The 13,165-nt window shown below is 40.9% G+C and overlaps 1 protein-coding gene across 8 annotated transcripts in view; it reads right to left on the bottom strand.

Annotated features, from left to right (window-relative positions):
* The window catches only part of SIPA1L2 (signal induced proliferation associated 1 like 2), a 240,150-nt gene that overhangs the window by 173,349 nt on the left and 53,636 nt on the right, over positions 1–13,165 (bottom strand). For 6 of the 8 annotated variants that reach the window (XM_033200404.1, XM_033200406.1, XM_033200412.1 and 3 more), the window contains exon 2: positions 10,916–10,964. The exons of the other annotated variants lie outside the window; for them this stretch is intronic. The gene's annotated coding sequence lies outside the window, so the exon portion shown is untranslated. The remainder of the gene's footprint in view (positions 1–10,915; positions 10,965–13,165) is intronic. 8 annotated transcript variants of the gene reach the window in all.

Below are 13,165 nucleotides of genomic sequence, written 5' to 3'. Positions count from 1 at the left end.
CAGAGACCCACAAACAAGAAAATGCTTCACATGTGCACTTTTTTCCCCTTCGCACCACTGACTGCACATTTTAGCACATTTTTAAAAGGAGAAAAAATAAAAATTAGCAACCTAACAAACACCTGCGAGGCCATGTCTAGAGAACCCGGGCATGGAAGGAGAGCTGTGTAGACATCTGGCATCACCTGTCAGACTGCCAAACCACTGTATTTTTAAGCTATTCAGATGCTTTCTAAAGAAAAAACAATAAAAATCCTACATGCCTGAACTGTGAGGTGGGGGAGCCTCCTTGTAACTCAGCCCTTGTCAGACAGACTACAGCAGCCTCAAAAGGTTCAATAGCCTTTTTATAAACCTATTGTGTGGTGTAGTGCCTAAAAATAGTATGGTTCGGCAGGCAGATCATACCTAGGAATAATCCTACATACTAAACTCCTAAACAACACACAAAGGAATAGAAAAAAACTAAACTGTATTTTCAGTCTGCACCTAAGCTCCTGTGGTCACCTCTTCACCTGGACTCCTCCAGCTTCCGCATTTTGTCTGAACACACAGCAAACCTAAATTTTAGCCCTTACAGGCTACACAAGAAAATGAGAGGGATTGTGGGGGGGGGAACCTAGGCAGGCGAACAGAGGTGAGGTGCATGAATGTGCCATACATTTCTATAGTGTACACTGCCATGCTTAAGAGAACTTTTACCCTCTCATTGAAATAGACATGAAGGTGATAATTACATTATAATAATTATTGAATATGGCTTTCAAGTTTCCCTTACACTGAAGTTCTCACCCCTTCATAGCTTTTAAAAATCACCTGGGCAGTTTAGGAAAATACAGATGTTGGAAATTCAGTTTTAAGTTTCTGAGGTACACAGCTAGGGTTTAGACCACTGCTTAAAACAACAAAGCTTATTGTTTTGTTTTGTGATGGAATCTCGCTCTGTTGCCCAGGCTGGAATGCAGTGGCATGATCTCCACTCTCTGCAGCCTCTGCCTCCCAGGTTCAAGAGACTCTTCTGCCTCAGCCTCCTGAGTCGCTGGGATTACAGGCCCCACCACCATGCCCAGCTAATTTTTGTTTTTTAGTAGAGACGAGGTTTCACCATGTTGGCCAGAGTGTTTATGTGTGTGTGTGTGTGTGTGAGATGGAGTTTCACTCTTCTTGCCCAGGCTGGAATACAAATGGCACTATCTTGGCTCACTGCAACTTCTTACAGGCATGAGCCACCGCTCCCGGCCAACAAAGGTTTTTAGACCACGTCAGGTCGACTTCTCAGGTCATGGAGGCAGGCAACAAAATCCAGGAGGGACGTGGTCAGTATCAAGACGAAGCCTGCCTGCAAGGGATGGGCCACCAAGAGGCTAGGAGTGTCACCCGTCTAGCGAGCACTCCTGGACAGAATGAAAATCAGGCCACAATAGGCAGCTACAAGATACCATCAGATGAGATCATAAGAAAATGCAAAGTTAAAAGCTACATGTTAACACTCCTCAATCTCCAATTTTAATTTAGCATGTACTTTTCCTTTTCTCAATGTATTTATTTGAAAAGAGATTCTTAATCTGGATTTTTATTGCGGGGACAGGATGGAAGAAGTGTCACTCTTCTCCCAGAAGTATTAATAAATTAATACATATTAATATAGATGGGAGAAGTAATAAATAATAAGTGTACACATGTTCTCACTCGTAAGTGGGACCTGAACAATGAGAACACATGGACACAGGGAGGGAAACAACACAGGCTGAGGCCTGTCGCAGGGTGGGGGCCGAGGGCAGGAAGAGCATCAGGACAAACAGCTAATGTACGCGGGGCTTAAGGCCTCGCTGACGGGTTGATGGGTGCAGCAAACCACCATGGCACATGTATACCTATGTAACAAACCTGTGCGTTCTGTGCATGTATCCCAGAACTTAAGTAAATAAATTGATAATAAGTACACTAAATGAAATTTAAAGATAAAAATGAGTGTCTTTCTAACACAGTTTAGTTGATTTTTCAAATAAAATAAAATAGCGAGGTCAACAAGCATCGTCTGGATGAATCCGGATAAAAACCTTAGATAGGTGAAGTAACTTGCCCAGTGTTACATCAGGTTAACAATCTGACACCTTGGATGGCAAACCAGGTTGTTGTCTAACTCTCAAATTAAGGTTCTTTCAGGTTTTTTCACTGTTTCCACCAAGCCCAATTGCCGGAATGTTTTTCTGCATATACATGGGTGTCAACATAGGCTCATGGCTAAGAGCCTGACACTAGAATCTCCTTCAGGCCAAAGTGCCTGCTCAACTACTGACTGTGCGACCTAGACAAGTCCCTTAGGCATCTTTGTGCCTCTGTGTGCTGCATCCACAGAGCAAGAAAGACAGCAACAGGAGCTGTTTTATACTAAATAATAAAAGAAAGAATACCTGCAAAATGCTTACAGCAAGACTTAGAACAGGAAGTACTCAATAAATGCTAGCTATATTATTACCAAGAATTAAATCTGAACTTAGAACGTGTTACCATTTGTTAGTAAGAAAATCAGTACAGAAAATTACCACCCTTTACTGCACATATAGATTCTCTCTATTCCTTTCTCTCTCTAAACAAACTTTTAAAATGGGTGACTGCAGGGCCTTTATTTCTACTGTGTGCGCCTTAAGGTATGAAGGGGACACAATGATCCAATATCCTGTGACTTCCTATACCCCAGAAATGTATGAGGCAGAAGGAATGTGTGAGTTTGAAAGGACTCTCAAGATGGGATGGTTCCTATAGTACACTGTCACGCTTAAGAGAACTTCTACCCGCCCACTGAAATAGACACGAAGGTGATGATTACATTATAATAATTATTGACTATGGCTCTTTCAAGTTGCCCTTACACTGAAGTTCTCAACTCTTCATAGCTTTTAAGAATTACCTGGGGCAGTTTAGGAAAATATAGATGTTGGAAATTCAGTTTTAAGTTTCTGAGGTGCAGAGCTAGGGCTTAGACCACTGCTTAAAGTAACAAAGCTTTTTCTGTTTGTTTTGTTTTCTTTTGTTTCGAGATGGAGTCTCAGCCTCTCAGCTTCTATCAGACACACTGCTCATTACCTCAGAAAGTGCTTTCATTGAGGAAAAAGTTATCTCATTAAAGAATCAAAACCTTAACACTATGCATTGTTCCTCACTGAATTCTTCCTTTATAAAGCTTTCCACCAATATTTCCTCCTAAGAGAAATGTTTAATAAAAGCAAACAAACAAAGGAAAGAAAACAAACCATACATACTGAGACTTAACTTATAAAATTACAATGTGGTATGTGGAAAAGCCCTGCTGGATTCCGGATTCATGAACTAAGAGTGGTATTAGTGGCTTTTCACTAAGGGAATATACAAAATTGTCTTTATAATATGGTACTGTAAATACTTTCCAAATAACACCGTAGAAGGCTTGTACAAAGCATGACAATGCATTTTAAACATTTGCAGGGATAATCCTTAATATACTGACTTTCACATTTCACACTTCTTTCAGATATCTTAACCGTTTAATCTCCACTGAAGTTGAAGATTCAGCAAAACAGAAAAGAATCCAGCGTTCACAACACTCAGGGGTCAATGTGTTTTTAGAAGTCTGATTATTTCAAGCAGGGCTTTAGGCTACGAATGAATCAATAATTTCATTTGAGTGTGAGAATATGCAATAATTGTTTCATATTACTCTAGTACACATTCTTGAAGTCTTATGAGGATTCTGTTTGGTTTTGCACAATATCAATATGCTTATCTTCCTGCATGAACAATATATGAACATAGAGAAGATAACAATATAATTGTACAGATGTTTCTTTTTGGTTTTTCTCCTAACCGCCTGCAGAAGCAAAATAAGACCACATTCTGAAATTATCTATAAAATCCGACTAACGGGATGAATTGGCCGTCTCCGTAAGTCACTACCCTTGAGGCACTGTCACAGAGATCTGGTAGTTTGCTTCATTACAAATTAGCTATATGACCCTTAGGGCAAATCACGGTGCTTCCCTGGGCCTTATTTTTTAAATGGAGATACCTACTTCAAAGCACTAATGAAAGATGAAATGAAAAAGGTAAAATGCCAAAATATTACCTGTCACATAGTGAACAGTAAGCAAATAAAGCTGCAATAATAATTATTCAACAGAAGAGGAAACGGCCTGAAAATACACTGCAAATGAGAGACGGCATCTGTCACATTCAGTCATAAAGTGTGTCTTGTGTGATCAAGTTGATCAGCATTACATTTTGGGAAACCTTATTAGTAATATAATCAAGATATATAATAAGTTACATTGTCATTTATTCAACTAGCTATAACCTAACGGTAAGAACAGAGATTGGAAAAAGGGAAGGAAAATAAAGAAATTTCTAATTACCAAGTAAAGCATATCCTACCTGGTCAATAAAAAAAAAAAAATTCCAAGTTATAAAGGAGTTTGGTTTGAGTCTGATTAGCAAGAATCAGTCCATGAGAAACCAGCATATTGGACTGTGATAGTGCAAAATATGTATTTGAACTTCAACCCCATTTCCTGGTATACAACTCCTAAAATACTTAAAATGTCCAGTGACATCTTTTTGTATACTAATGAATTAATTGATGGATGGCAGCCCTGAGGTAGCTTTAGGATGGGGCTGGTCAACAGAAAGACTAAGGCCTAATCGGAGGGTTGAGATTTTCTGCCCCATCCCACAGCCTCCAGGGAGGAGAGAAGGGCTGAACACAAATGGCCAATGGTTTAATCAATAATGCCTATGTAATGAAGCTTCCCAAACAGTCCAAAAGGACAGGATTCCGGAAGCTTCCAGAGAGCTGAACACATGGAGGTTCTTGGAGGGTGGTACGACCGCAAAGTACATGGAAGCTCTGTGTCCCTCCCCCTGACCTCACCCTATGCATTTCATCCGTGGAAGAGACATGTAACATCCTTTGTAATAAACCAGCATATCTAAGAGTTTCCCTGAGTTCAGTGGGCCGCTCTAGCAAATTAATCATATCCACGGAGGGGGTTGCGGAAACCCCAATGTAGTCAATCAGAAGTACAGGGAAATCCACCTGGAGCTTGAGATTGGCACATGAAGCGGCAGAGAAAGGAAGGAGAGTCCTGGGACGGGGCCCTTAACCTGTGGGATCTGACACTATCTCCAGGTAAATAGTATCAGAGCTGAGTTGAATTAGAAGACAGCCAGCTGGTGTTTGCTGCAGGATTAATTGCTTGCTTGGTGTGGGGGGAAAACCGCCAAACACGTGGTCATGGAAGTTTTCTTTGTTGACTGTTGTGGTATGACAGCAGCAAAAGAAAAAACACTTTTTTTTTCATTCTCACAGACCTACTGAATTAAGGACCAAATGTTACTTTGTGCAATGGCTTCAGGTGCTGCAGAAAAAAAAGAGTGTTCCAAGCCTTGGGAAGAGGAGGCTAAGGAACAGGTAGGGCTGTCCTGGGTACAAGAGGACACGGAGTGGCCCATGGGCTGGATTTCTGCTCAGCTTGTCTCAGGTCCTTGATGACCTCATCAAATCCTCAAACCCTATGAAGTCATACACAAATCTAACACATTATCTCTTTCTATACATCTTTTTCACTCTGAATAAAGTACACCAAAATGCACATGTCTACATGTGTTCATTTATCCACCCAAACGTGTGTACTGAGTGCCTACAACGTGCCAGGCACCCTGGAGGACACAAAGATCCATGGTCATCTCAGCTCACTACTATTCCCGCAGTATTTCATGATTACAGCAACTGAACTTTTTATCTTTTTAGCTATTTGTGTACATCTGCTTTTTCCCCTTTAGATTATAAACTCTTGATGGGGAAAGGCTGCCTTTTCATCGTCGTTTCCCCCAGCAACTAACAGAGTACTGCACTTACAGAAATTATCCAGTAAATATTTACTGTACAAAATCACTCTCAAGGAGCCCAGTCTCCTTCCCCTGAGGTCTTCAGATTTTAAGACCATCTGCCTGAGGTGGCTACAGCTTTCTAAATTTGGCTGACAGTGCAATATGAAATAAAAATGTTTCAAAACATAATCTGGAAAGTGTTTGTGTTTTCCCACCCTGAAATTCTGTGTATAAGCAGCAAAACAAAATGGAATTTAGGAAGAGATATGAAATAATCTAAACATTTTATATATAGGCAACTGCATTTCCCAATGGTCAAACCCCCGAGTGAAGGATCAAGCACCAGCCCTGTTGACTTGTTCTTGACAACCGGATCCTGGCAAGAGATGGCACACATCTGCTGTAAGCAGGCAAAGAATGCTGTCATTCCCCCTGTAGAGATCTAGCAACTAGAATGTTTGTTCAGAAACATGGGCGGGACAATGAGAAACTCAGTCTCAGAACATTTTAAAAATAGATGAAGGCCAGGCACGGCGGCTCGCATCTGTAATCCCAGCACTTTGGGAGGCTGAGGCAGGTGAATCACCTGAGGTCAGGAGTTCGAGACCAGCCTGGCCAACACACAGTAAAATTCCCATCTCTACTAAAAATAGAAAAATTAGCTGGGCGTGGTGGCGCATGCCTGTAGTCCCAGCTACTTGGGAGGCTGGGGCAGGAGAATCGCTTGAACCCAGGAGGTGGAGGTTGCAGTGAGCCAAGATGGCGCCATTGCACTCCAGCCTGGCTACAGAGCGAGACTTCATCTCTAAATAAATAAATAAATAAATGAAGATAAATTACGGACCCTGTAAAGATCCATTCAAGTATAGAATTCTACTGGCCTTACGAAACTGACCATAAAATAAAAAAGTGCAGAATCAAAAGGAAGCCTAGCACCATCCCTCTAATACTTATTTTGATTCCCAAAGGGTAAAAGGCGGAAGGTAAAGCTGAAAGCAGAGAGGAGGAACAAAATATTCCAGGCATCAAAACAGTACCTTTCTGATAAGAAAACACCTAAGGAGTTAAAAATTCTTACTAGAAATCTGAAAGCTGAAACACAGACCTTTATAACACTACAGTGCCAGCTATCTCAGAAAATTCTATTCATCTTTGTAAGGACAAGAATTTGGAGCTCAGCCCAAACTTGTCTCAGTCACTTCTCATGATAATAATTTGAGTTCTTCCACAGAACAAGTCTCCTAATCCTCTGATAAACAAGTTTCTAAGCCTTTAAGATGGTTAAGTGAACAAATCCTAACTTCGCCAATGGGAAAATGAGGGCATCAAACGGGAAAATCATCTACGAAGGAGTACACAAGTCAGTAATTAAACAAGCATGCCGTCTCCTTGGTTCTGATGCTATCACAAAATCTGTAGATTTTAAACAAGGTGTTCTTTACATACAAGTTAACTGGGGAATAAAGGTCACTGCAAAAGAAAAACTAAAAGAACCAAAGCAATTGAACTTCATTCATACTTTTTTATCAACAGATATGTTGTACAGATTTGTGATGTCCCCTTTAATTAGAGTCCAATTGTAACCCATGTTAAAATAGCATTTGAAATGGATTTTCAGCGGACAAAAGAGACTACCTGGGACACAGCAGCTTATTCAAGGAAGCACAGCTTTATTTCCCTCTACGCTCTTAAAGACATCATATGGATCCAAATCAAAAGCAACTCAAACCATAAAAATACAAATAAAATTTAATTTTAAAACAAGAGAGAATACCTGGAGTTGGACTAACAGACTGGAAAAATTTTAGATCTGGCACTTATACCACATGCAAAAATAAAGAAAAAAAGTATCATATGCAAATTTAAAACTAAAATATGGAAAGTAATTTTTATAATTGTGGAGTGGGGAAGTTTTCTCTTAGCATGAGAATCAGGCCAGAAACTATTAAAAAAAAAAAAAAAAAGAGCTAAACTTAGGGAGAGACTGAAGGACTGACATACTTCATAAAAGAGAAATCAGAACTACTCTATCGTAAAAAGTATCTCCAGAAAGCTCAAGCGCAAACTAAGAATTGGCAAAAAATACTTGTTTGTTACACGTGACAAAAGACTAATATCCAGAATAGAGAGATTAAAAATATCAGTACATGTAAAACTCTGAAAGATAAATGAGCAAAACAAATACACGTAGCCAATAAGCATGTAAACCTAACCTCAGTGTTAATTTTTTAGAACATAAACACTAAAATGATAAAACACTTTTTTAACATTAAAACCAGACAATGAAAAGATGTCTACAATGTACTATAATTCACTACAATGGTAAGTGAAAATAAAAGCAATGTACAACATATCTGTGGTCAAAAGTAGTACATATTGAATAATTCAATTTTTTAAGTGTGCATGTGGATTTCTGAAAAGTCTGTTGACAGTGATTGCCTTTGGGGAATGAGGCTGCAGGAGAGATTTATGCTCCATTTTATACGTTTCTGTGTTACCTGAAATTAATACACTTACGAATTTAAAAACTAAAGAATTTTTGGCAAAATGAAGTTTGCCTAAAATTGTGAACACGTATGATATGGCTTGGATGTTTGCTCCCTCCAAATCTCATGTTGAAATGTGATCCCAGGGCTGGGGGTGTGGCCTGGTGAGAGATGACTGAATCATGGAGGTGGATCCTTCATGAACAGTTTAGCACCGTCCCCTTGGGGTTGAGTTCTCCCTCAGTTAGTTCACATGAAATATGGTTGTTTAAAAGAGTCTGGGACCTCCCCCTTCTGTCTGATGTTCCCACTCTCACCATGTGAGGTGCTGGCTGCCGCTTTGCCTTTCACCTAAAAGCTCCCTTAGGTCTGCACCTAAGGGTGCAGCCTGCAGCAGCCTGCACAGCCTGCAGAACTGTGAATTAAATCCCTTTTCTTTGTAAATTATCCAGCCTCAGGTATTTCTTTATACCAACACAAAAAGGGGTTAACACAACGCATCACAAATGTGCTCCCTATTGTACAGGGTAGCATATTCCAGAACTTCACTCCTCAAAATTACCCATGAAGAAATTAATCTGGAGACCATGTCCTCTAGGTGCACTTCTGTATAGACCTGACTAAGGAAAATTCAGAAAGTGTGAAGTCCAAGCAGTGCCTATTTCCCACAGTACTCCGAAGTGTAGTAAAGGCCAGGTCCCCAGCTGTGTCCAGGCAGCACAAGGTGTCCCTTAGCTGGCCAGCAGGCTAGTAACAGAAAGAACTCATCACTTAGATTCAGAGGAAACCAAGGAACTGGGAGGGACAAGGGCAGCCATTGGTTTTTCCTTACACCTAGGTGGGAAGCACCTCCCATTTCCTATGCTGAAAATGTTCACTATCTCCCTTGTTTTATTTCCACATCAGAATTTACTCAGTCTGAAGGGTTTTCATTAGCACTTTGGCCAAGTCTCTTGATTCCCATTAGGAGGGAACAGTCTTTTTCAGGCACAGTCTGTCTCTACTGTTCTCTCCTCTGTTCCACCTCTTCTCTTGTAAGGATTTTCACAATTTCACCACTCGACATGTTTGTACTTACGTATTCATAATTTATAAGAAACTCGTAGTGGACATCCACCCCCTCCTCCAGTGGTATTTTGCCACAGTTTAAATGTTTATCCTCAAATCTTTTTTTTTTTTTTCCCTCGAGACCAAGTCTCACTCTTGTTGCCCAGGCTGGAGTGCAATGGCACGATCTCAGCTCACTGCAACCTCCGCCTCCCAGATTCAAGCAATTCTCCTGCCTCAGCCTCCCAAGTAGCTGGGATTACAGGCGTGCGCCACCATGCCTGGCTAATTTTTTTGTATTTTTAGTAGAGACGGGGTTTCTTCATGTTGGTCAGGCTGGTCTCGAACTCCCCATCTCAGGTGATCCAGGGGCCTCGGCCTCCCAAAATGCTGGGATTACAAGTGTAAGCCACCATGCCCGGCCACTCAAATCGTTTGTAAAGGCAAGCTCCCAGGCCACAGACCTCAAAATGCAGCAACACGCGTAAAAGACAAAGGCTGTGGAAATAAAGATTGATTAAGGGACACAGCAACTAAATGCAGCGCCTAACCCCAGAGGGACCCTATATGGAGGGGAATGATGCTGCAAAAAGGACATTTTCGGGCAAATGGTAAAACTGGGATACAAATAATAGTTCAGTTTGAGTAAGCAATCGATATAAAGCTATCTGAAGTTGATAACTAAACCTTTGTTACACAAGCAAATTATCTCTATCGCACTGAAGTGCTTAGGGGTAAAAGGTCATGAGGTGTATAACTTGAAAACCGAGTGTATGGGTGCATGCATGTGCCATGTGCCTGTGTGCATTGTTGTGTAGACATAGACTGAGAGGAAAGGACGGGGATCCATTTTTGACGATCCAAGGCTGGAGGACAAATGTCCTGGGGGTGGTTACTTCCTACAGGCTCCTTCACAAGCCCATCTTATTTCCTGCTGCTACAGGAAATACAGTATTTGTGCACACACACAAGTGAAGGAGCAGCTCTGCCTTTATTCTGCAGCCAAGGAAGGGGTTTAGGTGACAGTGCCCTTGGCCCCGGGTAGAGAAGGCTGGACTTGGCCCCACCACTCCCTTGATCACCTTCCTCACAGCGGCTGCTCTCAGTGGGTCCAGGACACATCTTATACCGGGAGAGAAGCCTCTGGCAGCTATTTATCCACCAACATGCTCACTGGTCGTGCCACTAATATAAGGGACGCTCCATGTAGATAACATAGAAACCAATTATTAAAGGCCAGTGCTTTTAAACACATTCAGGGATGCTCACAGGAACTCTTCAGTGACTCCTTTCAAAGCCCCCAGAGGCTCTGAAACTAGGCAACTCCAAAATTCAAATGAGCTTTCTTAAAACAATGCTCACCCATGTTTGCTGTGGAGAAGTGACAAAGTAAAAACATATACTCTATCAGCCTAGGGAAACTGAAACAATCTTTTAAAAACAAATTAGTGGGACACAAATCCCCAATTTAAAAATCAACATGCCTCTCCGAAGTGAGAATGCCTTGCCTGCAGGCTTACCTGAGTGGGGAAGAGCAGCGGGCTCCTGCTCACACAGCCTGGCAAGAACCTACAAATGAAGAAAGAGACCCTGTTCAGACTCCCAGAACAACTCTTGGTCAGCAATTTGAACATGTGGTTCCTCAGACTTGAGGAATCCCTAGGGGTCCACAAGGTCAAAACCATCTTCATGTTGACACCAAGGCACTATTTATCTTTTCTACTCTTCACCTCTCCCCAATGTTCAATGGAGTTTTCCAGAGGTTGAGGAACATACGATAGCAAAGAGATTGAATGAAGAAGCAGGTAAGAGAATCCAGCTGTCTTCTCTTCAGCCACACATTAATGAAATTAAGTATACAGCAATATCATTCTGCTCATTAATTTTTCTGTTTTGAAAAATAATTTATTTTCATAAAATGCTGTTTATAATAAAATATAAAAGGGTTACTACTGTCATTTTTTTTCATTCAGAATTTTTATTTTAAAACAAAAAATCAGAGTAACATTAGTAATAGAAAATCCATATGGAAATATTCACAATCTTCTCAGTGAGAAAGGGGACCCTGCCTTACTGCCAACCTACTGTTTGAGGAGCCAGAAGTTGACGTGAAATTGCAAGGTCACCTTTTCAAGCTAAACTCCACTCCACAGCTATGTCCTTTTTTTTTTTTTTTGAGACGGAGTCTCGCACTGTGGCCTGGGCTAGGGTGCAATGACGTGATCTTAGTTCACTGCAACCTCTGCGTCCTGGGTTCACGTGATTCTCCTGCCTCAGCATCCCAAGTAGCTGGGATTACAGGCGCCCGCCACCACGCCCAGTTATCATTCTTAAATAATAAATTTTTTTTAATTTATCAGTTTTAATTCTAGCACGGTAAACATCAACAGAGATAAGCCACATATCAAAAGCTCCATGGAATTCCAATAATTTCTAAGAACATCAAAGGAATCCTAAAACCAAAAATGTTGAGAACTCCAGTTATCCATTTTGGTACTAAATTCTGCTGAACTGCATCTTCTTTTAATGATAATGGCAATGGTCAATATTAGGTATGCAGTGCTACGTACTAGACACTCTACTAAAACACTTTATATGTGTTATTTCCAAACTCACCAGCACGTTAAAAGAAAAAAACAATTGGCCTTTCCTGCCTCCCTGGTTAAGGAAACTGGCACTCAAGAGACTGGTTATTTGTCCCAGGCGAATCAGCAAGAGCAGGATGTGAACTCAAGTTGGCCGGACTCCTAAGATCATGCTTTCAACACACCATTTTTTAAAACAACATAAGAATTTCTGCAAACTCAACCACAGCCAAGCGCCCCAGGGCTCACACTCAGATCTGACACTGCATGGACTCAAAACGCAACAATGTGGAGAATACACTTCAGACAAAACCATATAAACATAGGTTTACGAAGACAGTGTGGCTTTCTAAATGCTGGCAAGATCCAGCACTGCTTCCTACAAAAGACAAGACAGACCCCAAGAAGGAGGGCACCCCAGAGACAGTCCCAGTTTACAACTGTTAACCCAGCATAGCATTAACAACGTTCCTTTCACTTTGGAAGGCGATAAACTGTAAGGTCACCTACCAAGAAGGGTATGACTAGTCTTAGTTTTAAAAAGCCCTCCTTTTTCAACCTGTCTCCATTTTTATGAAGCACAGAAATAGTAGATGAAAAATTACTAGTCCCCTCAATTGTGGCTGAAGGTAAGATTATGTGCAGCGGTTAGGGTGGGGAAAGAAATTCTCACTGACAATTTTTGTAGCCAATATAGACAGTTCTGAGTTTAAAAATCTGATGCATAATATAGTGGGTACTTCAAAAAAAATTAAACATGGCATTACCATATAACCCAGCAATTCTACTTCTGGGCATTCTGCCAAAAGAATCTGTAAGCAGGGTCTCCAAGATGAACTGTCACAGCCCTTTTCACGGCAGCATTATTCACAGTGACTCAAAATGTAAAGCAACCCAAACGCCCATTAGATGAATGCAGAAACAACATATGGGAAATACGTGCCATGGAATATTATTCAGCCTTAAAGAGGAAGGAAAGGCTCACACAAACTACAACATAGATGAACCTTGAAGATACCATGCTAAGCAAATAAGCCAGTCACAAAAAGGACAAATACTGTATGATTCCATTTATATGAGGGATGTAGAGTAAGTCAAATTCATAACATCAGAAAGCACAGTGGTGGTTGCCAGGGATTAGGGTGAGGGGAAATGGGGTTACTGTTAAATAGATACAGAATTTTC

This window comes from Trachypithecus francoisi, unplaced genomic scaffold (genome assembly GCF_009764315.1).
Source record: "Trachypithecus francoisi isolate TF-2019V2 unplaced genomic scaffold, Tfra_2.0 Lachesis_group5, whole genome shotgun sequence".
NCBI classification, from domain to species: domain Eukaryota; kingdom Metazoa; phylum Chordata; class Mammalia; order Primates; family Cercopithecidae; genus Trachypithecus; species Trachypithecus francoisi.
The sequence above is the reverse complement of the archived record's forward strand: the minus strand, read 5'-3'. Positions and strand labels throughout refer to the sequence as shown.